This window comes from Oncorhynchus keta, unplaced genomic scaffold, assembly GCF_023373465.1.
Source record: "Oncorhynchus keta strain PuntledgeMale-10-30-2019 unplaced genomic scaffold, Oket_V2 Un_scaffold_5251_pilon_pilon, whole genome shotgun sequence".
NCBI classification, from domain to species: Eukaryota; Metazoa; Chordata; class Actinopteri; order Salmoniformes; family Salmonidae; genus Oncorhynchus; species Oncorhynchus keta.
In genome coordinates, this window is record NW_026290957.1 from 45,331 (window position 1) to 70,000 (window position 24,670).

At 50.8% G+C, this 24,670-nt stretch overlaps 2 long non-coding RNA genes and 1 pseudogene across 2 annotated transcripts; 2 read left to right on the forward strand and 1 right to left on the reverse strand.

Moving 5' to 3' along the window:
- Positions 1-24,670, reverse strand: part of LOC127928998 (protein flightless-1 homolog) — a 118,665-nt pseudogene that overhangs the window by 13,211 nt on the left and 80,784 nt on the right.
- LOC127929005 (uncharacterized) lies at positions 1,485-12,480 on the forward strand. The gene is made up of 4 exons (XR_008133187.1): positions 1,485-1,561; positions 1,693-1,760; positions 1,910-2,677; positions 12,410-12,480. It is a non-coding gene; the product is annotated as an uncharacterized LOC127929005 (long non-coding RNA).
- LOC127929008 (uncharacterized) lies at positions 2,788-12,382 on the forward strand. Its single transcript, XR_008133193.1, has 4 exons — positions 2,788-2,869; positions 7,955-7,988; positions 8,291-8,422; positions 11,951-12,382. It is a non-coding gene; the product is annotated as an uncharacterized LOC127929008 (long non-coding RNA).

The following is a 24,670-nucleotide window of genomic DNA, read 5'->3' on the forward strand; positions in this document are numbered from 1 at the left end:
TCAAACTGCCACGGTCAGAGGTTCCATGTTAACCAGTCAAACTGCCTCGGTCAGAGGTTCCATGTTAACCAGTCAAACTGCCTCGGTCAGAGGTTCCATGTTAACCAGTCAAACTGCCACGGTCAGAGGTTCCATGTTAACCAGTCAAACTGCCACGGTCAGAGGTTCCATGTTAACCAGTCAAACTGCCACGGTCAGAGGTTCCATGTTAACCAGTCAAACTGCCACGGTCAGAGGTTCCATGTTAACCAGTCAAACTGCCTCGGTCAGAGGTTCCATGTTAACCAGTCAAACTGCCACGGTCAGAGGTTCCATGTTAACCAGTCAAACTGCCACGGTCAGAGGTTCCATCCATGTTAACCAGTCAAACTGCCACGGTCAGAGGTTCCATGTTAACCAGTCAAACTGCCACGGTCAGAGGTTCCATGTTAACCAGTCAAACTGCCTCGGTCAGAGGTTCCATGTTAACCAGTCAAACTGCCTCGGTCAGAGGTTCCATGTTAACCAGTCAAACTGCCTCGGTCAGAGGTTCCATGTTAACCAGTCAAACTGCCACGGTCAGAGGTTCCATGTTAACCAGTCAAACTGCCACGGTCAGAGGTTCCATGTTAACCAGTCAAACTGCCTCGGTCAGAGGTTCCATGTTAACCAGTCAAACTGCCTCGGTCAGAGGTTCCATGTTAACCAGTCAAACTGCCTCGGTCAGAGGTTCCATGTTAACCAGTCAAACTGCCTCGGTCAGAGGTTCCATGTTAACCAGTCAAACTGCCTCGGTCAGAGGTTCCATGTTAACCAGTCAAACTGCCACGGTCAGAGGTTCCATGTTAACCAGTCAAACTGCCACGGTCAGAGGTTCCATGTTAACCAGTCAAACTGCCACGGTCAGAGGTTCCATGTTAACCAGTCAAACTGCCTCGGTCAGAGGTTCCATGTTAACCAGTCAAACTGCCACGGTCAGAGGTTCCATGTTAACCAGTCAAACTGCCTCGGTCAGAGGTTCCATGTTAACCAGTCAAACTGCCACGGTCAGAGGTTCCATCCATGTTAACCAGTCAAACTGCCTCGATCAGAGGTTCCATGTTAACCAGTCAAACTGCCTCGGTCAGAGGTTCCATGTTAACCAGTCAAACTGCCTCGGTCAGAGGTTCCATCCATGTTAACCAGTCAAACTGTCTCGGTCAGAGGTTCCATGTTAATCAGGCAGGTATAACAGACAGACAGGTGTAACAGACAGACAGGTATAACAGACAGACAGGTGTAACAGACAGACAGGTGTAACAGACAGACAGGTGTAACAGACAGACAGGTGTAACAGGCAGGCAGCTATAACAGACAGACAGGTATAACAGGCAGGCAGGTATAACAGACAGACAGGTGTAACAGACAGGCAGGTGTAACAGACAGCCAGGTGTAACAGACAGCCAGGTGTAACAGACAGCCAGGTGTAACAGACAGACAGGTGTAACAGACAGACAGGTGTAACAGACAGCCAGGTGTAACAGACAGCCAGGTGTAACAGACAGCCAGGTATAACAGACAGCCAGGTATAACAGACAGCCAGGTATAACAGACAGACAGGTATAACAGACAGACAGGTATAACAGACAGACAGGTTTAACAGACAGTGTAACAGACAGCCAGGTGTAACAGACAGCCAGGTGTAACAGACAGCCAGGTGTAACAGACAGCCAGGTATAACAGACAGCCAGGTGTAACAGACAGCCAGGTGTAACAGACAGCCAGGTGTAACAGACAGCCAGGTGTAACAGACAGACCAGGTGTAACAGACAGACAGGTATAACAGACAGCCAGGTGTAACAGACAGCCGGTGTAACAGACAGCCAGGTGTAACAGACAGCCAGGTGTAACAGACAGACAGGTGTAACAGACAGCCAGGTGTAACAGCCAGGTGTAACAGACAGGTATAACAGACAGACAGGTGTAACAGACAGACAGGTGTAACAGACAGACAGGTGTAACAGACAGACAGGTGTAACAGACAGACAGGTGTAACAGACAGCCAGGTATAACAGACAGACAGGTATAACAGACAGACAGGTATAACAGACAGACAGGTATAACAGACAGACAGGTATAACAGACAGACAGGTATAACAGACAGACAGGTATAACAGACAGACAGGTATAACAGACAGACAGGTATAACAGACAGACAGGTATAACAGACAGACAGGTGTAACAGACAGACAGGTATAACAGACAGACAGGTGTAACAGACAGCCAGGTGTAACAGACAGGTATAACAGACAGACAGGTGTAACAGACAGACAGGTGTAACAGACAGGTATAACAGACAGCCAGGTGTAACAGACAGGTATAACAGACAGACAGGTATAACAGTCAGGTGTAACAGACAGTCAGGTATAACAGACAGACAGGTATAACAGTCAGGTGTAACAGACAGTCAGGTATAACAGACAGACAGGTATAACAGTCAGGTATAACAGACAGCCAGGTGTAACAGACAGGTATAACAGACAGACAGGTATAACAGTCAGGTGTAACAGACTGACAGGTGTAACAGACAGACAGGTATAACAGACAGACAGGTATAACAGACAGGTGTAACAGACAGACAGGTATAACAGTCAGGTGTAACAGACAGTCAGGTATAACAGACAGACAGGTATAACAGTCAGGTGTAACAGACTGACAGGTGTAACAGACAGCCAGGTATAACAGACAGACAGGTATAACAGACAGACAGGTATAACAGTCAGGTGTAACAGACAGACAGGTATAACAGACAGACAGGTATAACAGACAGACAGGTGTAACAGACAGACAGGTATAACAGACAGACAGGTATAACAGACAGACAGGTATAACAGACAGGTATAACAGACAGGTATAACAGACAGCCAGGTATAACAGACAGCCAGGTATAACAGACAGACAGGTATAACAGACAGACAGGTATAACAGACAGACAGGTATAACAGACAGACAGGTATAACAGACAGACAGGTATAACAGACAGACAGGTATAACAGACAGACAGGTATAACAGACAGACAGGTATAACAGACAGACAGGTATAACAGACAGACAGGTATAACAGACAGACAGGTATAACAGACAGACAGGTATAACAGGCAGACAGGTATAACAGGCAGACAGGTATAACAGACAGACAGGTATAACAGACAGACAGGTATAACAGACAGACAGGTATAACAGACAGACAGGTATAACAGACAGACAGGTATAACAGACAGACAGACAGGTATAACAGACACAGACAGGTATAACAGACAGACAGACAGGTATAACAGACAGACAGACAGGTATAACAGACAGACAGACAGACAGGTATAACAGACAGACAGACAGGTATAACAGACAGACAGACAGGTATAACAGACAGACAGGTATAACAGACAGCCAGGTATAACAGACAGACAGGTATAACAGACAGACAGGTATAACAGACAGCCAGGTATAACAGACAGCCAGGTATAACAGACAGACAGGTATAACAGACAGACAGGTATAACAGACAGACAGGTATAACAGACAGACAGGTATAACAGACAGACAGGTGTAACAGACAGGTATAACAGACAGACAGACAGGTATAACAGACAGACAGACAGGTATAACAGACAGACAGACAGGTATAACAGACAGACAGACAGGTATAACAGACAGACAGACAGACAGGTATAACAGACAGACAGACAGGTATAACAGACAGACAGACAGACAGACAGGTATAACAGACAGACAGACAGACAGGTATAACAGACAGACAGACAGGTATAACAGACAGACAAGACAGGTATAACAGACAGACAGACAGGTATAACAGACAGACAGGTATAACAGACAGACAGGTATAACAGACAGACAGGTGTAACAGACTGACAGGTGTAACAGACAGACAGGTATAACAGACAGACAGGTATAACAGACAGGTGTAACAGACAGACAGGTATAACAGTCAGGTGTAACAGACAGACAGGTATAACAGACAGACAGGTATAACAGACAGCCAGGTGTAACAGACAGCCAGGTGTAACAGACAGCCAGGTATAACAGACAGCCAGGTATAACAGACAGACAGGTATAACAGACAGACAGGTATAACAGACAGTCAGGTTTAACAGACAGGTGTAACAGACAGCCAGGTGTAACAGACAGCCAGGTGTAACAGACAGCCAGGTGTAACAGACAACCAGGTATAATAGACAGCCAGGTGTAACAGACAGCCAGGTGTAACAGACAGCCAGGTGTAACAGACAGCCAGGTGTAACAGACAGACAGGTGTAACAGGCAGACAGGTATAACAGACAGCCAGGTATAACAGACAGCCAGGTATAACAGACAGCCAGGTGTAACAGACAGGTGTAACAGACAGGTGTAACAGACAGGTGTAACAGACAGGTGTAACAGACAGCCAGGTGTAACAGACAGGTATAACAGACAGACAGGTGTAACAGGCAGGTGTAACAGACAGCCAGGTGTAACAGAGAGCCAGGTATAACAGACAGCCAGGTGTAACAGACAGCCAGGTGTAACAGACAGCCAGGTGTAACAGACAGCCAGGTGTAACAGACAGACAGGTGTAACAGACAGACAGGTATAACAGACAGACAGGTATAACAGACAGGTGTAACAGACAGACAGGTATAACAGTCAGGTGTAACAGACAGACAGGTATAACAGACAGACAGGTATAACAGTCAGGTATAACAGACAGACAGGTGTAACAGACAGACAGGTGTAACAGACAGCCAGGTATAACAGACAGCCAGGTATAACAGACAGACAGGTATAACAGACAGACAGGTATAACAGACAGACAGGTATAACAGACAGTCAGGTGTAACAGACAGGTGTAACAGACAGCCAGGTGTAACAGACAGCCAGGTGTAACAGACAGCCAGGTGTAACAGACAACCAGGTATAATAGACAGCCAGGTGTAACAGACAGCCAGGTGTAACAGACAGCCAGGTGTAACAGACAACCAGGTGTAACAGACAGCCAGGTGTAACAGACAGCCAGGTGTAACAGACAGACAGGTGTAACAGACAGACAGGTGTAACAGACAGCCAGGTGTAACAGACAGGTATAACAGACAGACAGGTGTAACAGACAGACAGGTGTAACAGACAGACAGGTAACAGACAGACAGGTGTAACAGACAGACAGGGTAACAGACAGCCAGGTGTAACAGACAGACAGGTATAACAGACAGACAGGTAACAGATAACAGTATAACAGAGACAGGTATAACAGACAGACAGGTATAACAGAGACAGAGTATAACAGACAGACAGGTATAACAGACAGACAGGTATAACAGACAGACAGGTATAACAGACAGACAGGTATAACAGACAGCCAGGTGTAACAGCCAGGTGTAACAGACAGGTATAACAGACAGACAGGTATAACAGACAGACAGGTATAACAGACAGACAGGTGTAACAGACAGACAGGTGTAACAGTCAGACAGGTATAACAGACAGCCAGGTGTAACAGACAGTCAGGTATAACAGTCAGACAGGTATAACAGACAGACAGGTATAACAGTCAGACAGGTATAACAGACAGACAGGTATAACAGTCAGACAGGTATAACAGACAGTCAGGTGTAACAGACAGACAGGTATAACAGTCAGACAGGTATAACAGACAGCCAGGTGTAACAGACAGACAGGTATAACAGTCAGACAGGTATAACAGACAGTCAGGTGTAACAGACAGACAGGTATAACAGTCAGACAGGTATAACAGACAGCCAGGTATAACAGACAGCCAGGTGTAACAGACAGTCAGGTATAACAGTCAGACAGGTATAACAGACAGACAGGTATAACAGTCAGACAGGTATAACAGACAGTCAGGTGTAACAGTCAGACAGGTATAACAGACAGCCAGGTGTAACAGACAGACAGGTATAACAGTCAGACAGGTATAACAGACAGTCAGGTGTAACAGACAGACAGGTATAACAGTCAGACAGGTATAACAGACAGCCAGGTGTAACAGACAGACAGGTATAACAGACAGACAGGTATAACAGACAGACAGGTATAACAGACAGGTATAACAGACAGGTATAACAGACAGCCAGGTATAACAGACAGCCAGGTATAACAGTCAGGTATAACAGACAGACAGGTATAACAGACAGACAGGTATAACAGACAGACAGGTATAACAGACAGACAGGTGTAACAGACAGACAGGTATAACAGACAGACAGGTATAACAGACAGACAGGTATAACAGACAGACAGGTATAACAGACAGGTGTAACAGACAGACAGGTATAACAGACAGACAGGTATAACAGGCAGACAGGTATAACAGACAGACAGGTATAACAGGCAGACAGGTATAACAGACAGACAGGTATAACAGACAGACAGGTATAACAGGCAGACAGGTATAACAGGCAGACAGGTATAACAGACAGACAGACAGGTATAACAGACAGACAGACAGGTATAACAGACAGACAGACAGGTATAACAGACAGACAGACAGGTATAACAGACAGACAGACAGACAGGTATAACAGACAGACAGACAGGTATAGACAGACAGACAGGTATAACAGACAGACAGGTATAACAGACAGCCAGGTATAACAGACAGACAGGTATAACAGACAGACAGGTATAACAGACAGCCAGGTATAACAGACAGCCAGGTATAACAGACAGACAGGTATAACAGACAGACAGGTATAACAGACAGACAGGTATAACAGACAGACAGGTATAACAGACAGACAGGTGTAACAGACAGGTATAACAGACAGACAGACAGGTATAACAGACAGACAGACAGGTATAACAGACAGACAGACAGGTATAACAGACAGACAGACAGGTATAACAGGCAGACAGACAGACAGGTATAACAGGCAGACAGACAGACAGGTATAACAGGCAGACAGACAGACAGGTATAACAGGCAGACAGACAGACAGGTATAACAGGCAGACAGACAGACAGGTATAACAGGCAGACAGACAGACAGGTATAACAGGCAGACAGACAGGTATAACAGGCAGACAGACAGGTATAACAGGCAGACAGGTATAACAGACAGACAGGTATAACAGACAGACAGGTATAACAGTCAGGTGTAACAGACAGACAGGTGTAACAGACAGACAGGTATAACAGACAGACAGGTATAACAGACAGGTGTAACAGACAGACAGGTATAACAGTCAGGTGTAACAGACAGACAGGTATAACAGACAGACAGGTATAACAGTCAGGTGTAACAGACTGACAGGTGTAACAGACAGACAGGTATAACAGACAGCCAGGTATAACAGACAGGTATAACAGACAGACAGGTATAACAGACAGTCAGGTTTAACAGACAGGTGTAACAGACAGCCAGGTGTAACAGACAGCCAGGTGTAACAGACAGCCAGGTGTAACAGACAACCAGGTATAATAGACAGCCAGGTGTAACAGACAGCCAGGTGTAACAGACAGCCAGGTGTAACAGACAGCCAGGTGTAACAGACAACCAGGTGTAACAGACAGACAGGTATAACAGACAGCCAGGTGTAACAGACAGCCAGGTGTAACAGACAGCCAGGTGTAACAGACAGACAGGTGTAACAGACAGACAGGTGTAACAGACAGACAGGTGTAACAGACAGCCAGTGTAACAGACAGGTATAACAGACAGACAGGTGTAACAGACAGCCAGGTGTAACAGACAGCCAGGTGTAACAGACAACCAGGTATAATAGACAGCCAGGTGTAACAGACAGCCAGGTGTAACAGACAGCCAGGTGTAACAGACAGCCAGGTGTAACAGACAGACAGGTGTAACAGACAGACAGGTATAACAGACAGACAGGTATAACAGACAGACAGGTATAACAGACAGACAGGTATAACAGACAGGTGTAACAGACAGGTATAACAGACAGGTATAACAGACAGACAGGTATAACAGACAGACAGGTATAACAGACAGCCAGGTGTAACAGACAGCCAGGTGTAACAGACAGCCAGGTATAACAGACAGCCAGGTATAACAGACAGACAGGTATAACAGACAGACAGGTATAACAGACAGACAGGTATAACAGACAGTCAGGTGTAACAGACAGGTGTAACAGACAGCCAGGTGTAACAGACAGCCAGGTGTAACAGACAGCCAGGTGTAACAGACAACCAGGTATAATAGACAGCCAGGTGTAACAGACAGCCAGGTGTAACAGACAGCCAGGTGTAACAGACAGCCAGGTGTAACAGACAGCCAGGTGTAACAGACAGCCAGGTGTAACAGACAGCCAGGTGTAACAGACAGCCAGGTGTAACAGACAGCCAGGTGTAACAGACAGACAGGTGTAACAGACAGACAGGTGTAACAGACAGACAGGTGTAACAGACAGCCAGGTGTAACAGACAGGTATAACAGACAGACAGGTGTAACAGACAGACAGGTGTAACAGACAGGTGTAACAGACAGACAGGTGTAACAGACAGGTGTAACAGACAGCCAGGTGTAACAGACAGACAGGTATAACAGACAGACAGGTATAACAGACAGGTATAACAGACAGACAGGTATAACAGACAGACAGGTATAACAGACAGACAGGTATAACAGACAGACAGGTATAACAGACAGACGTAACAGACAGACAGGTATAACAGACAGACAGGTGTAACAGACAGCCAGGTGTAACAGACAGCCAGGTATAACAGACAGACAGGTATAACAGACAGACAGGTATAACAGACAGTCAGGTGTAACAGACAGACAGGTGTAACAGTCAGACAGGTATAACAGACAGCCAGGTGTAACAGACAGTCAGGTATAACAGTCAGACAGGTATAACAGACAGACAGGTATAACAGTCAGACAGGTATAACAGACAGTCAGGTGTAACAGACAGACAGGTATAACAGACAGCCAGGTATAACAGACAGCCAGGTGTAACAGACAGACAGGTATAACAGTCAGACAGGTATAACAGACAGTCAGGTGTAACAGACAGACAGGTATAACAGTCAGACAGGTATAACAGACAGCCAGGTATAACAGACAGCCAGGTGTAACAGACAGTCAGGTATAACAGTCAGACAGGTATAACAGACAGACAGGTATAACAGTCAGACAGGTATAACAGACAGTCAGGTATAACAGACAGTCAGTGTAACAGACAGACAGGTATAACAGTCAGACAGGTATAACAGACAGCCAGGTGTAACAGACAGCCAGGTGTAACAGACAGACAGGTATAACAGTCAGACAGGTATAACAGACAGTCAGGTGTAACAGTCAGACAGGTATAACAGACAGCCAGGTGTAACAGACAGACAGGTATAACAGACAGACAGGTATAACAGACAGACAGGTATAACAGACAGGTATAACAGACAGACAGGTATAACAGACAGACAGGTATAACAGACAGACAGGTATGACAGACAGACAGGTATAACAGACAGACAGGTATAACAGACAGACAGGTATAACAGACAGACAGGTATAACAGACAGACAGGTGTAACAGACAGACAGGTGTAACAGACAGACAGTGTAACAGACAGACAGGTATAACAGACAGACAGGTATAACAGACAGACAGGTATAACAGACAGACAGGTATAACAGGCAGACAGGTATAACAGGCAGACAGGTATAACAGGCAGACAGGTATAACAGACAGACAGGTATAACAGGCAGACAGGTATAACAGACAGACAGACAGGTATAACAGACAGACAGACAGGTATAACAGACAGACAGGTATAACAGACAGACAGGTATAACAGACAGACAGACAGACAGGTATAACAGACAGACAGACAGACAGGTATAACAGACAGACAGACAGGTATAACAGACAGACAGACAGACAGACAGGTATAACAGACAGACAGACAGGTATAACAGACAGACAGACAGGTATAACAGACAGACAGGTATAACAGACAGACAGGTATAACAGACAGCCAGGTATAACAGACAGCCAGGTATAACAGACAGCCAGGTATAACAGACAGCCAGGTATAACAGACAGACAGGTATAACAGACAGCCAGGTATAACAGACAGACAGGTATAACAGACAGCCAGGTATAACAGACAGCCAGGTATAACAGACATACAGGTGTAACAGACAGGTATAACAGACAGACAGGTATAACAGACAGACAGACAGGTATAACAGACAGACATACCTGTCTGTCTGTTATCAGACCCTGTCAGTCCCTGACCTGACTGATGTTAACCTGTCTAGACAGACAGACAGGTGTAACAGACAGACAGGTGTAACAGACAGACAGGTGTAACAGACAGACAGGTATAACAGACAGACAGACAGGTATAACAGACAGACAGACAGGTATAACAGACAGACAGACAGGTATAACAGACAGACAGACAGGTATAACAGACAGACAGACAGGTATAACAGACAGACAGACAGGTATAACAGACAGACAGACAGACAGGTATAACAGACAGACAGACAGACAGGTATAACAGACAGACAGACAGACAGGTATAACAGACAGACAGACAGGTATAACAGACAGACAGACAGGTATAACAGACAGACAGACAGGTATAACAGACAGACAGACAGGTATAACAGACAGACAGACAGGTATAACAGACAGACAGACAGGTATAACAGACAGACAGCCAGGTATAACAGACAGCCAGGTATAACAGACAGCCAGGTATAACAGACAGCCAGGTATAACAGACAGCCAGGTATAACAGACAGCCAGGTATAACAGACAGACAGGTATAACAGACAGACAGGTATAACAGACAGACAGGTATAACAGACAGACAGGTGTAACAGACAGACAGGTATAACAGACAGACAGGTATAACAGACAGACAGGTATAACAGACAGACAGGTATAACAGACAGACAGGTATAACAGACAGACAGGTATAACAGACATACAGGTGTAACAGACAGGTATAACAGACAGACAGGTATAACAGACAGACAGACAGGTATAACAGACAGACAGACAGGTATAACAGACAGACAGACAGGTATAACAGACAGACAGGTGTAACAGACAGACAGGTGTAACAGACAGACAGGTGAGACAGACAGACAGGTATAACAGACAGACAGACAGACAGGTATAACAGACAGACAGACAGGTATAACAGACAGACAGACAGGTATAACAGACAGACAGACAGGTATAACAGACAGACAGACAGGTATAACAGACAGACAGACAGGTATAACAGACAGACAGACAGGTATAACAGACAGCCAGGTATAACAGACAGCCAGGTATAACAGACAGCCAGGTATAACAGACAGCCAGGTATAACAGACAGACAGGTATAACAGACAGACAGGTATAACAGACAGACAGGTGTAACAGACAGGTATAACAGACAGGTATAACAGACAGACAGGTATAACAGACAGACAGGTATAACAGACAGACAGGTATAACAGACAGACAGACAGGTATAACAGACAGACAGACAGGTATAACAGACAGACAGACAGGTATAACAGACAGACAGACAGGTATAACAGACAGACAGACAGGTATAACAGACAGACAGACAGGTATAACAGACAGACAGACAGACAGGTATAACAGACAGACAGACAGACAGGTATAACAGACAGACAGACAGACAGGTATAACAGACAGACAGACAGACAGGTATAACAGACAGACAGACAGACAGGTATAACAGACAGACAGACAGCCAGGTATAACAGACAGCCAGGTATAACAGACAGCCAGGTATAACAGACAGCCAGGTATAACAGACAGCCAGGTATAACAGACAGACAGGTATAACAGACAGACAGGTATAACAGACAGACAGGTATAACAGACAGACAGGTATAACAGACAGGTGTAACAGACAGGTGTAACAGACCGGTGTAACAGACCGGTGTAACAGACCGGTGTAACAGACAGGTATAACAGACAGGTGTAACAGACAGACAGGTATAACAGACAGACAGGTATAACAGACAGACAGGTATAACAGACAGACAGGTATAACAGACAGCCAGGTATAACAGACAGACAGGTATAACAGACAGACAGGTATAACAGACAGACAGGTATAACAGACAGACAGGTATAACAGACAGACAGGTATAACAGACAGACAGGTATAACAGACAGACAGGTATAACAGACAGCCAGGTGTAACAGACAGACAGGTATAACAGACAGCCAGGTATAACAGACAGCCAGGTATAACAGACAGACAGGTATAACAGACAGACAGGTATAACAGACAGACAGGTATAACAGACAGACAGGTGTAACAGACAGACAGGTATAACAGACAGACAGGTATAACAGACAGGTATAACAGACAGCCAGGTATAACAGACAGACAGGTATAACAGACAGCCAGGTGTAACAGACAGACAGGTGTAACAGACAGCCAGGTATAACAGACAGGTATAACAGACAGACAGGTATAACAGTCAGGTATAACAGACCAGGTATAACAGCCAGCCAGGTATAACAGACAGACAGGTATAACAGACAGTCAGGTGTAACAGACAGTCAGGTATAACAGACAGACAGGTATAACAGACAGGTGTAACAGACAGACAGGTGTAACAGACAGACAGGTATAACAGACAGGTGTAACAGACAGACAGGTGTAACAGACAGCCAGGTGTAACAGACAGACAGGTGTAACAGACAGCCAGGTATAACAGACAGACAGGTATAACAGACAGACAGGTATAACAGACAGACAGGTATAACAGACAGACAGGTGTAACAGCCAGACGTACCTGTTTGCTGTAGGTGTCATCAAACATACAGTTCATGATGTCTTCCGCCAGTTTGGCCTCATCAGGATCAGCAGCCCGGCCCACCCAGGTATACACTATCCCCTGGTTGTCTGTGCTCTCAAACGGCACCTACACACACACACACACACACACACACACACACACACACACACACACACACACACACACACACACACACACACAATTAAGCTACTTACATTTTACACTCAATTAAAGTTCTGACAGGTTAAAGGTTTCTTTCAGTGTGATATGTCCTGTGTTATCGAGGTCAGAGGTCAGTGTGTCTCAGGTATATAACTGACCTTGAGGATGAAGCAGAACTCTGAGTTCAGGTTACTGGAGTCCGTTCCTATCTGGATGGTCCTGGAGAGAGGAGAGAGAGGAGAGAAGGGAGAGGGGAGAAGGGAGAGGAGAGAAGGGAGAGGAGAGAGGGAGAGAGAGAGAGAAGGGGAGAAGGAGAAGGGAGAAGAGAGAGGGAGAGGAGAGAGGGGAGAGGAGACAGGGGAGGAGACCAGAGGAGAGAGGGAGGAGAGACAGAGAGAGGAGAGGAACAGAGAGGAGAGGAGGGAGAGGAGAGAGGAGGAGGAGAGGAGGAGAGGAGAGAGGGAGAGGGAGATCAAGGAGAGAGAGAGGAGAGGGAGAGGAGAGAGGAGATCAACTGCCCCTAGAGGAGAGAGGGGAGAAGGAGAGGGGAGAGGGAGACAGGGGAGAGGGAGAGGAAAGCAAGAGAGAGGGAGAGGAGAGAGGAAACAAGAGAGGAGAGGAGAGAGGAAAGCAAGAGAGGAGGAGACAGAGAGGGGAGAGAGGAGACAGGAAACAAGAGAGGAGAGAGGACAGGAGAAGGGAGAAGGGAGAGGGAGAGAAGGGAGAGGGGAGAGGAGAAGGGAGAGAGGAGAGAAGGAGAGGGAGAGAGGAGAGGGGAGAGGAGAATCAGGAGAGAGGAGAGGAGAACAGTCCTGAGACAGAGCCCACAGGAGAGAAGAGAGGGAGACCCAGAGAGAGAGGGAGAGGAGAGAGGAGAGAGGAGAGACAGAGAGAGGGGAGAGAGGAGAGAGGGGAGAGGGAAGAGACAAGAGAGCAAGGGGGAGAGGAGGGAAAGCAACCCACAGCCCTGGAGAGGACCCCAAGAGACAGTTCATGACTGTCTTCCTCCAAAGAGAGGAGAGAGGAGATCAACAAGAGAGAGGAGAGAGAGGGGACCAGGAGAAGGGTTTAGGCCAGAAGGGTTGAGGGGAGAGGAGAGAAGGGAGAGAGGAGACAACCCACAGTCCTGAGAGGAGACTAGGGGAGAGGTCCTGGGGAGGAAGACAGTCCTGTTTACCTCAGTGAGAGTTCTGACAGACCCACAGTCTTTCAGAGGAAGAGTCCTGTGTTAGGAGAGTGAGGACCAGAGGTCAGTCCTGGGGAGGAAGACCTTGAGGATGAAGCAGAGACTCTGAGTTCAGGAGAGAGGGGAGAGAGGAAGAGGTCCTGGAGAGAGGAGAGGGGAGAGGAGTCCTGGAGAGGAGGGAGAGGAGGGAGAGGAGAGGAGGGAGAGGAGAGAAGGGAGGAGAGGGAGAGGAAGAGTCCTGTTTACCTCAGGGAGGGCCAGGGGAGAGGAGAGAAGGACAGGGGAAGAGGGGAGGAGAGAGGAGATGAGGAGAGGGAGAGAGGGAGAGGGGAGAGGAGTGAGAGGAGGGGAGAAGGTCTGGGGAGGAGAGAGGGAGAGGACCTCAGGAGTCCAAGAGAGGACCCCACAGAGGGAGGAGAAAGTTGGTGCTATGTGGGTTGTCTGGGACAGACCCACAGTCCTGCCAGACAGACTATGTGGTTCAGGGGGTGTGTACCTGGTACAGGGCCCTGCCATTGGTCCTTAAAGAGGGTTTGAATCCACTACAGACCCAAACATTAGTGCAATCATGAGAAGGTGTCCTGCATGGTACTAAAGGCTGCCTCAAAGCCAGATGCAGGTAGGGCGTGTACCAAGACAAGAGCGCTGCCAGTCCTGTGGTAGAGGGCAGTACCTGGGTACAGTCCATTGGTGCGTATGTGGTAGAGGGGCGTGAAACCTGGGGAATTCCTCCTGCATGCAGAGGGTAGACAGCTGCCCTGGTACAGAGCGCCCTACATGTGGTCCTGGGAGGGCTGGGCTGGATCTTCTGTTTTCTCCCAGTCGATGAGACAGACAGGAACTTGAGGTTCCTCCTGCTGCCAGTCCTACAGAGAACAGATCAGGTACCGACCGTACTAAACATTAAAACCTCTAGTTTCCCAGGGACGAGGGATGTCTAGTCCTACTGTGTGTCTGTGTGTGTGTGTGTGTGTGTGGTGTGTGTCTGTCTGTCTGTGTGTGTGTGTGTGGAACCTACACCTGTGTGTGTGTCAGTTTCTGGGAAGTGGATGTCTAGTCCCTGTCTGTGTGTGTGTGTGTGTGTCTGTGTGTGTGTGGTGTGTGTGAGTCTGTGTCTGTGTCTGTGTCTGTCCTGTGTGTGTGTGTGTGTGTAAACATGTGTGTGTGTGTGTGGGATGTGTCTGTGTCTGTGTGTGTGTGTAGAGGTGTCTGTGTGTGTGTCTGACCTGTGTGTGTGTGTGTGTGTCTGTGTGTGTCTGTGTCTGTCTGTGTGTCTGTGTCCAGAGTGTCTGTGTAAACTGTGTGTGTGTGGACTAGGATACAGTCCCACTGTGTGTCTGTGTCTGTGTGTGTGTGGTGTGTGTGTGTGTGGTGTGTGTGTCACTGTGTCTGTGTGTGTGTGTGTGTGTGACCCCCAGTGTGTGTGTGTACCCTCCAGTTTCCCAGGAAGAGATTCTCAACAGTCTTCTGCCAGAGAAGGACAGCCAGCCCATGCTGGGCCTGTCCTGCCAGTTGACACAACACACTGGTCTGTCTTGTGTCTGTCCTCTTCCTCTTGTCTCCTCTGTGGTGGCCGTGCCTCTCCCTTCTTCTCCTTGTCCTTGTCCTCATGTGTATTCTACTGGCACCCAATGTCCTGTGTGTTTGTCTGTGTGTGTCTGTGTGACAGACAACAGTCCTGAGATTAGACCCCAACATTTCCTTCAGACAGACCCACAGTCCTGAGACAGACCCTACAGTCCTGAGACAGACCCCCAGTCCTGAGACAGACCCACAGTCCTGAGACAGACCCACAGTCCTGAGACAGACCCACAGTCCTGAGACAGACCCACAGTCCTGAGTCAGACCCCCAGTCCTGAGACAGACCCCCAGTCCTGTGACAGACCCCCAGTCCTGAGACAGACCCACAGTCCTGTTTGACAGACATACAGTCCTGAGAGTCCTGAGACAGACCCACAGTCCTGAGACAGACCTCAGTCCTGAGACAGACCCACAGTCCTGAGACTAAGACATACAGTCCTGGAGACAGTTTCCCAGTCCTGAGAGACAGACCCACAGTCCTGAGACAGACCCACAGTCCTGAGACAGACCCACAGTCCTGAGACAGACCCACAGTCCTGAGACAGACAGACCCACAGTCCTGAGACAGACCCTACAGTCCTGAGACAGACCCACAGTCCTGAGACAGACCCACAGTCCTGAGACAGACCCACAGTCCTGAGACAGACCCCAGTCCTGAGACAGACCCCAGTCCTGAGACAGACCCCAGTCCTGAGACAGACCCACTGTCCTGTGAGACAGACAGACAGACCCCAGTCCTGAGACAGACCCCCAGTCCTGAGACAGACCCACAGTCCTCCTACAGTCCTGAGACAGACCCACAGTCCTGAGACAGACCCACTCCCCAGTCCTGAGACAGACCCACAGTCCTGAGACAGACCTACAGTCCTCCCCAGTCCTGAGACAGACCCACAGTCCTGAGACAGACCCACACAGTCCTGAGACAGACCCTACAGTCCTGAGACAGACCTACAGTCCTGAGACAGACCCACAGTCCTGAGACAGACCCACAGTCCTGAGACAGACCCACAGTCCTGAGACAGACCCACAGTCCTGAGACAGACCCACAGTCCTGAGACAGACCCCCAGTCCTGAGACAGACCGACAGTCCTCCTACAGCCCTGAGACAGACCCACAGTCCTGAGACAGACCCACAGTCCTGAGACAGACCCACAGTCCTGAGACAGACCCACAGTCCTGAGACAGACCCACAGTCCTGAGACAGACCCACAGTCCTGAGACAGACCCACAGTCCTGAGACAGACCCACAGTCCTGAGACAGACCCACAGTCCTGAGACAGACCCACAGTCCTGAGACAGACCCACAGTCCTGAGACAGACCCACAGTCCTGAGACAGACCCCCCACAGTCCTGAGACAGACCCACAGTCCTGAGACAGACCCACAGTCCTGAGACAGACCCACAGTCCTAGAGACAGACCCACAGTCCTGAGACAGACCCAGTCCTCCAGACCCACAGTCCTGAGACAGACCCCACAGTCCTGAGACAGACCTACAGTCCTGAGACAGACCCACAGTCCTGAGACCCACAGTCCTGAGACAGACCCCAGTCCTGAGACAGACCCACAGTCCTGAGACAGACCCACAGTCCTGAGACAGACCCACAGTCCTGAGACAGACCCACAGTCCTGAGACAGACCCCCAGTCCTGAGACAGACCCCAGTCCTGAGACAGACCCACAGTCCTGAGACAGACCCACAGTCCTGAGACAGACCCACAGTCCTGAGACAGACCCACAGTCCTGAGACAGACCCACAGTCCTGAGACAGACCCACAGTCCTGAGACAGACCCTACAGTCCTGAGACAGACCCACAGTCCTGAGACAGACCCCCAGTCCTGAGACAGACCTACAGTCCTGAGACAGACCCACAGTCCCCCTGAGACAGACCCACAGTCCTGAGACAGACCCACAGTCCTCCCCCAGTCCTGAGACAGACCCTACAGTCCTGAGACAGACCCACAGTCCTGAGACAGACCCACAGTCCTGTGAGACAGACCCCAGACAGACCCACAGTCCTGAGACAGACCCACAGTCCTGAGACAGACCCACAGTCCAGACCCAGACCCAGTCCTGAGACAGACCCTACAGTCCTGAGACAGACCCACAGTCCTGAGACAGACCCACAGTCCCCCCAGTCCAGACCCACAGTCCTGAGACAGACCCTACAGTCCTCCCCCAGTCCTGAGACAGACCCACAGTCCTGAGACAGACCCTACAGTCCTGAGACAGACCCACAGTCCTGAGACAGACCCACAGTCCTGAGACAGACCCTACAGTCCTCCCCAGTCCTGAGACAGACCCACAGTCCTGACAGACCCAGACCCTACAGTCCTGAGACAGACCCACAGTCCTGAGACAGACCCAGTCCTGAGTCCTACAGTCCTGAGACAGACCCACAGTCCTGAGACAGACCCACAGTCCTGAGACAGACCCACAGTCCTAGACAGACCCACAGTCCTGAGACAGACCCACAGTCCTGAGACAGACCCCAGTCCTGAGACAGACCCCAGTCCTGAGACAGACCCACAGTCCTGAGACAGACCCTACAGTCCTGAGACAGACCCCAGTGAGACAGACCCCCCAGTCCTGAGACAGACCCACAGTCCTGAGACAGACCCACAGTCCTGAGACAGACCCACAGTCCTGAGACAGACCCTACAGTCCTGAGACAGACCCCTACAGTCCTGAGACAGACCCACAGTCCTGAGACAGACCCCCAGTCCTGAGACAGACCCACAGTCCTGAGACAGACCCTACAGTCCTGAGACAGACCCACAGTCAGTCCTGAGACAGACCCACAGTCCTGAGACAGACCTACAGTCCTGAGACAGACCCACAGTCCTGAGACAGACCCACAGTCCTGAGACAGACCCCACAGTCCTGAGACAGACCCACAGTCCTGAGACAGACCCACAGTCCTGAGACAGACCCTACAGTCCTGAGACAGACCCACAGACAGAGACAGACCACAGTCCTGAGACAGACCCACAGTCCTGAGACAGACCCACAGTCCTGAGACAGACCCACAGTCCTGAGACAGACCCCAGTCCTGAGACAGACCCCAGTCCTGAGACAGACCCACAGTCCTGAGACAGACCCACAGTCCTGAGACAGACCCACAGTCCTGAGACAGACCCACAGTCCTGAGACAGACCCACAGTCCTGAGACAGACCCACAGTCCTGAGACAGACCCACAGTCCTGAGACAGACCCACAGTCCTGAGACAGACCCACAGTCCTGAGACAGACCCACAGTCCTGAGACAGACCCACAGTCCTGAGACAGACCCACAGTCCTGAGACAGACCCACAGTCCTGAGACAGACCCCCAGTCCTGAGACAGACCCACAGTCCTGAGACAGACCCCCAGTCCTGAGACAGACCCTACAGTCCTGAGACAGACCCACAGTCCTGAGACAGACCCACAGTCCTGAGACAGACCCACAGTCCTGAGACAGACCCACAGTCCTGAGACAGACCCACAGTCCTGAGACAGACCCACAGTCCTGAGACAGACCCACAGTCCTGAGACAGACCCACAGTCCTGAGACAGACCCACAGTCCTGAGACAGACCCACAGTCCTGAGACAGTCCTGAGACAGACCCACAGTCACTGAGACAGACCCCAGACCCAGTCCTGAGACAGACCCACAGTCCTGAGACAGACCCTACAGTCCCAGACAGACCAACAGTCCTGAGAGTCCAGACCCACAGTCCTGAGACAGACCCACAGTCCTACAGTCCTGAGACAGACCCACAGTCCTGAGACAGACCCACAGTCCTGAGACAGACCCACAGTCCTGAGACAGACCCACAGTCCTGAGACAGACCCACAGTCCTGAGACAGACCCACAGTCCTGAGACAGACCCACAGTCCTGAGACAGACCCACAGTCCTGAGACAGACCCTACAGTCCTGAGACAGACCCACAGTCCTGAGACAGACCCACAGTCCTGAGACAGACCCACAGTCCTGAGACAGACCCACAGTCCTGAGACAGACCCACAGTCCTGAGACAGACCCCAGTCCTGAGACCACAGTCCTGAGACAGACCCAGACAGACCCACAGTCCTGAGACAGACCCACAGTCCCTGAGACAGACCCACAGTCCTGAGACAGACCCACAGAGAGACAGACCCACAGTCCTGAGACAGACCCCCCTGAGACAGTCCTGAGACAGACCCACAGTCCTGAGACAGACCCACAGTCCTGAGACAGACCCACAGTCCTGAGACAGACCCACAGTCCTGAGACAGACCCACAGTCCCCCCAGTCCTGAGACAGACCCACAGTCCTGAGACAGACCTACAGTCCTGAGACAGACCCACAGTCCTGAGACAGACCCACAGTCTACAGTCCTGAGACAGACCCACAGTCCTGAGACAGACCCACAGTCCTGAGACAGACCCACAGTCCTGAGACAGACCCACAGTCCTGAGACAGACCCACAGTCCTGAGACAGAGACAGTCCCACAGTCCTGAGACAGACCACAGTCCTGAGACAGACCCACAGTCCTGAGACAGACAGACAGACCCACAGTCCTGAGACAGACCCACAGTCCTGAGACAGACCCACAGTCCTGAGACAGACCCTACAGTCCTGAGACAGACCCACAGTCCTGAGACAGACCCACAGTCCTGAGACAGACCCACAGTCCTGAGACAGACCCACAGTCCTGAGACAGACCCACAGTCCTGAGACAGACCCACAGTCCTGAGACAGACCCACAGTCCTGAGACAGACCCTACAGACCTACAGTCCTGAGACAGACCCACAGTCCTGAGACAGAGAGACAGTCAGTCCTGAGACAGACCCACAGTCCTGAGACAGACCCACAGTCCTGAGACAGACCCACAGTCCTGAGACAGACCTACAGTCCTGAGACAGACCCACAGTCCTGAGACAGACCCACAGTCCTCCTGAGACAGACCCACAGTCCTGAGACAGACCCACAGTCCTGAGACAGACCCACAGTCCTGAGACAGACCCACAGTCCTGAGACAGACCCACAGTCCTGAGACAGACCCCACAGTCCTGAGACAGACCCACAGTCCTGAGACAGAGACAGACCCTACAGTCCTGAGACAGACCCCAGTCCTGAGACAGACCCACAGTCCTGAGACAGACCCACAGTCCTGAGACAGACCCACAGTCCTGAGACAGACCCTACAGTCCTGAGACAGACCTCCACAGTCCTGAGACAGACCCACAGTCCTGAGACAGACCCACAGTCCTGAGACAGACCCCCAGTCCTGAGACAGACCCACAGTCCTGAGACAGACCCACAGTCCTGAGACAGACCCACAGTCCTGAGACAGACCCACAGTCCTGAGACAGACCCCCAGTCCTGAGACAGACCCACAGTCCTGAGACAGACCCACAGTCCTGACAGAGTCCTGAGACAGACAGTCCTACAGTCCTGAGACAGACCCACAGTCCTGAGACAGACCCACAGTCCTCCCCCAGTCCTGAGACAGACCCACAGTCCTGAGACAGACCCACAGTCCTGAGACAGACCCACAGTCCTGAGACCCACAGTCCTGAGACAGACCCACAGTCCTGAGACAGACCCACAGTCCTGAGACAGACCCACAGTCCTGAGACAGACCCACAGTCCTGAGACAGACCTACAGTCCTGAGACAGACCCACAGTCCTGAGACAGACCCACAGTCCCTGAGACAGACCCACAGTCCTGAGACAGACCCCAGTCCTGAGACAGACCCACAGTCCTGAGACAGACCCACAGTCCTGAGACAGACCTACAGTCCTGAGACAGACCCACAGTCCTGAGACAGACCCACAGTCCTGAGACAGACCCCACAGTCCTGAGACAGACCCACAGTCCTGAGACAGACCCCCAGTCCTGAGACAGACCCCAGTCCTGAGACAGACCCACAGTCCTGAGACAGACCCCAGTCCTGAGACAGACCCACAGTCCTGAGACAGACCCCCAGTCCTGAGACAGACCCCCAGTGAGACAGACCCACAGTCCTGAGACAGACCCACAGTCCTGAGACAGACCCACAGTCCTGAGACAGACCCACAGTCCTGAGACAGACCCACAGTCCTGAACAGACCCACAGTCCTGAGACAGACCCACAGTCCTGAGACAGACCCACAGTCCTGTGAACAGACCCACAGTCCTGAGACAGACCCTACAGTCCTGAGACAGTCCTGAGACAGACCCACAGTCCTGAGACAGACCCTACAGTCCTGAGACAGAGTCCTGAGACAGACCGACAGTCCTGAGACAGACCGACAGTCCAGAGACAGACCCCCAGTCCTGAGACAGACTGCCCCCTGAGAGTCCTGAGACAGACCCCAGTCCTGAGACAGACCCCCAGTCCTGAGACAGACCCCCAGTCCTGAGACAGACCCACAGTCCTGGGACAGACCCACAGTCCTGAGACAGACCCACAGTCCTGAGACAGACCCCCAGTCACTGAGACAGACCCACAGTCCTGAGACAGACCCACAGTCCTGAGACAGACCCCCAGTCCTGAGACAGACCCCCAGTCCTGGAGACAGACAGTCCTGAGACAGACCCACAGTCCTGAGACAGACCCCCAGTCCTGTCCTGAGACAGACCCCAGTCCTGAGACAGACCCCCTCCTACAGACCTGAGACAGACCTACAGTCTCTGTCTGTCTGTCTGTCTGTCTGTCTGTCTGTCTGTCTGTCTGTCTGTCTGTCTGTCTGTCTGTCTGTCTGTCTGTCTGTCTGTCTGTCTGTGTCTGTGTCTGTGTCTGTGTGTGTGTGTGTGTGTGTGTGTACCTGCACAGGAAGACGTAGCAGTCCTGTGTGTGGAAGTGTCCAAACTCCTCCTCCGGCAGACGAGCAAACTTCTTCCCCTCCAACACGAATCCCTCCATTCCATCCAGATCCTCATTCCACTCCTCCATCATCTGCTCTGCCTGGGGGAGGGGGAGAGGAAGAGGAGGAAGAAGAGGGAACATGAAAAAGCTGCCACTAATTAACAGCGCCAGCACATTCCTCTGGAGCCTCATCTCTCTGTAGCGCCACCACTGGTTTTATGGCGACAGGGTGATGACGTACTGTGGGCTGCTGGAGGCTGCAGACAATGATCTGAGTGAATAGGCCAAAAGGAGCGGCTGTGTTCTTGCCAACGGGAGGCTGAGTTTGTACCTTCTGAATCCAACAGAGGGGGCTGGTTCTGCCCCTTCTCTCCAACAGAGGGGGCTGAATCAACTGCCCCTACCTCCAACAGAGGGAGGCTGAATCAACTGCCCCCCTCCAACAGAGGGGGCTGAATCAACTGCCCCTACCTCCAGAGGGAGGCTGAATCAACTGCCCCTACCTCCAACAGAGGGAGGCTGAATCAACTGCCCCTACCTCCAACAGAGGAGGCTGAATCAACTGCCCCTACCTCCAACAGAGGGAGGCTGAATCAACTGCCCCTACCTCCCAGAGGGAGGCTGAATCAACTGCCCCCAACAGAGGGAGGCTGAATCAACTGCCCCTACCTCCAACAGAGGGGGCTGCCCCTACCTCCAACAGAGGGAGGCTGAATCAACTGCCCCTACCTCCAACAGAGGGAGGCTGAATCAACTGCCCCTACCTCCAACAGAGGGGGCTGAATCAACTCCTACCTCCAGAGGGAGGCTGAATCAACTGAATCAACTGCCCCTACCTCCAACAGAGGGAGGCTGAATCAACTGCCCCTACCTCCAACAGAGGAGGCTGAATCAACTGCCCCTACCTCCAACCTGAATCAACTGCCCCTACCTCCAACAGAGGGGGCTGAATCAACTGCCCCTACCTCCAACAGAGGGAGGCTGAATCAACTGCCCCTATCCAACAAGGGGGCTGAATCAACCCCTACCTCCAACAGAGGGAGGCTGAATCAACTGCCCCTACCTCCAACAGAGGGAGGCTGAATCAACTGCCCCTACCTCCAACAGAGGGGCTGAGGCTGAATCAACTGCCCCTACCTCCAACAGAGGGGGCTGAATCAACTGCCCCTACCTCCAACAGAGGGCTGAATCAACTGGAGGCTGAATCAACTGCCCCTACCTCCAACAGAGGGAGGCTGAATCAACTGCCCCTACCTCCAACAGAGGGAGGCTGAATCAACTGCCCCTACCTCCAACAGAGGGGGCTGAATCAACTGCCCCTACCTCCAACAGAGGGAGGCTGAATCAACTGCCCCTACCTCCAACAGAGAAAGGCTGAATCAACTGCCCCTACCTCCAACAGAGGAGGCTGAATCAACTGCCCCTACCTCCAACAGAGGGGGCTGAATCAACTGCCCAGAGGGAGGCTACCTCCACCTCCAACAGAGGGGGCTGAATCAACTGCCCCCTCTCCAACTGATGTTTAGGGCCATGGGGGTCCCTACCTCCAACAGAGGGAGGCTGAATCAACTGCCCCTACCTACCCAACCAGAGGGAGGCTGAATCAACTGCCCCTAATCAGAGGGAGGCTGAATCAACTGCCTTTACCAAGAACCAGAGATTACACACCAGCTGATGTTTAGGGCCATGGGGGGTTGTCTGGGGAGGAAGAGGGCTGTTTACCTCAGTGAGGACCATGGGGGTTGTCTGGGGAGGAAGAGGGCTGTTTACCTCAGTGAGGACCATGGGGGTTGTCTGGGGAGGAAGAGGGCTGTTTACCTCAGTGAGGACCATGGGGGTTGTCTGGGGAGGAAGAGGGCTGTTTACCTCAGTGAGGACCATGGGGGGTTGTCTGGGGAGGAAGAGGGCTGTTTACCTCAGTGAGGACCATGGGGGGTTGTCTGGGGAGGAAGAGGGCTGTTTACCTCAGATGAGGGCCATGGGGGTTGTCTGGGGAGGAGGGCTGTTTACCATGGGGGGTTGTCTGGGGAGGAAGAGGGCTGTTTACCTCAGTGAGGACCATGGGGGTTGTCTGGGGAGGAAGGGGGTTTACCTCAGTGAAGACCATGGGGGTTGTCTGGGGAGGAAGAGGGCTGTTT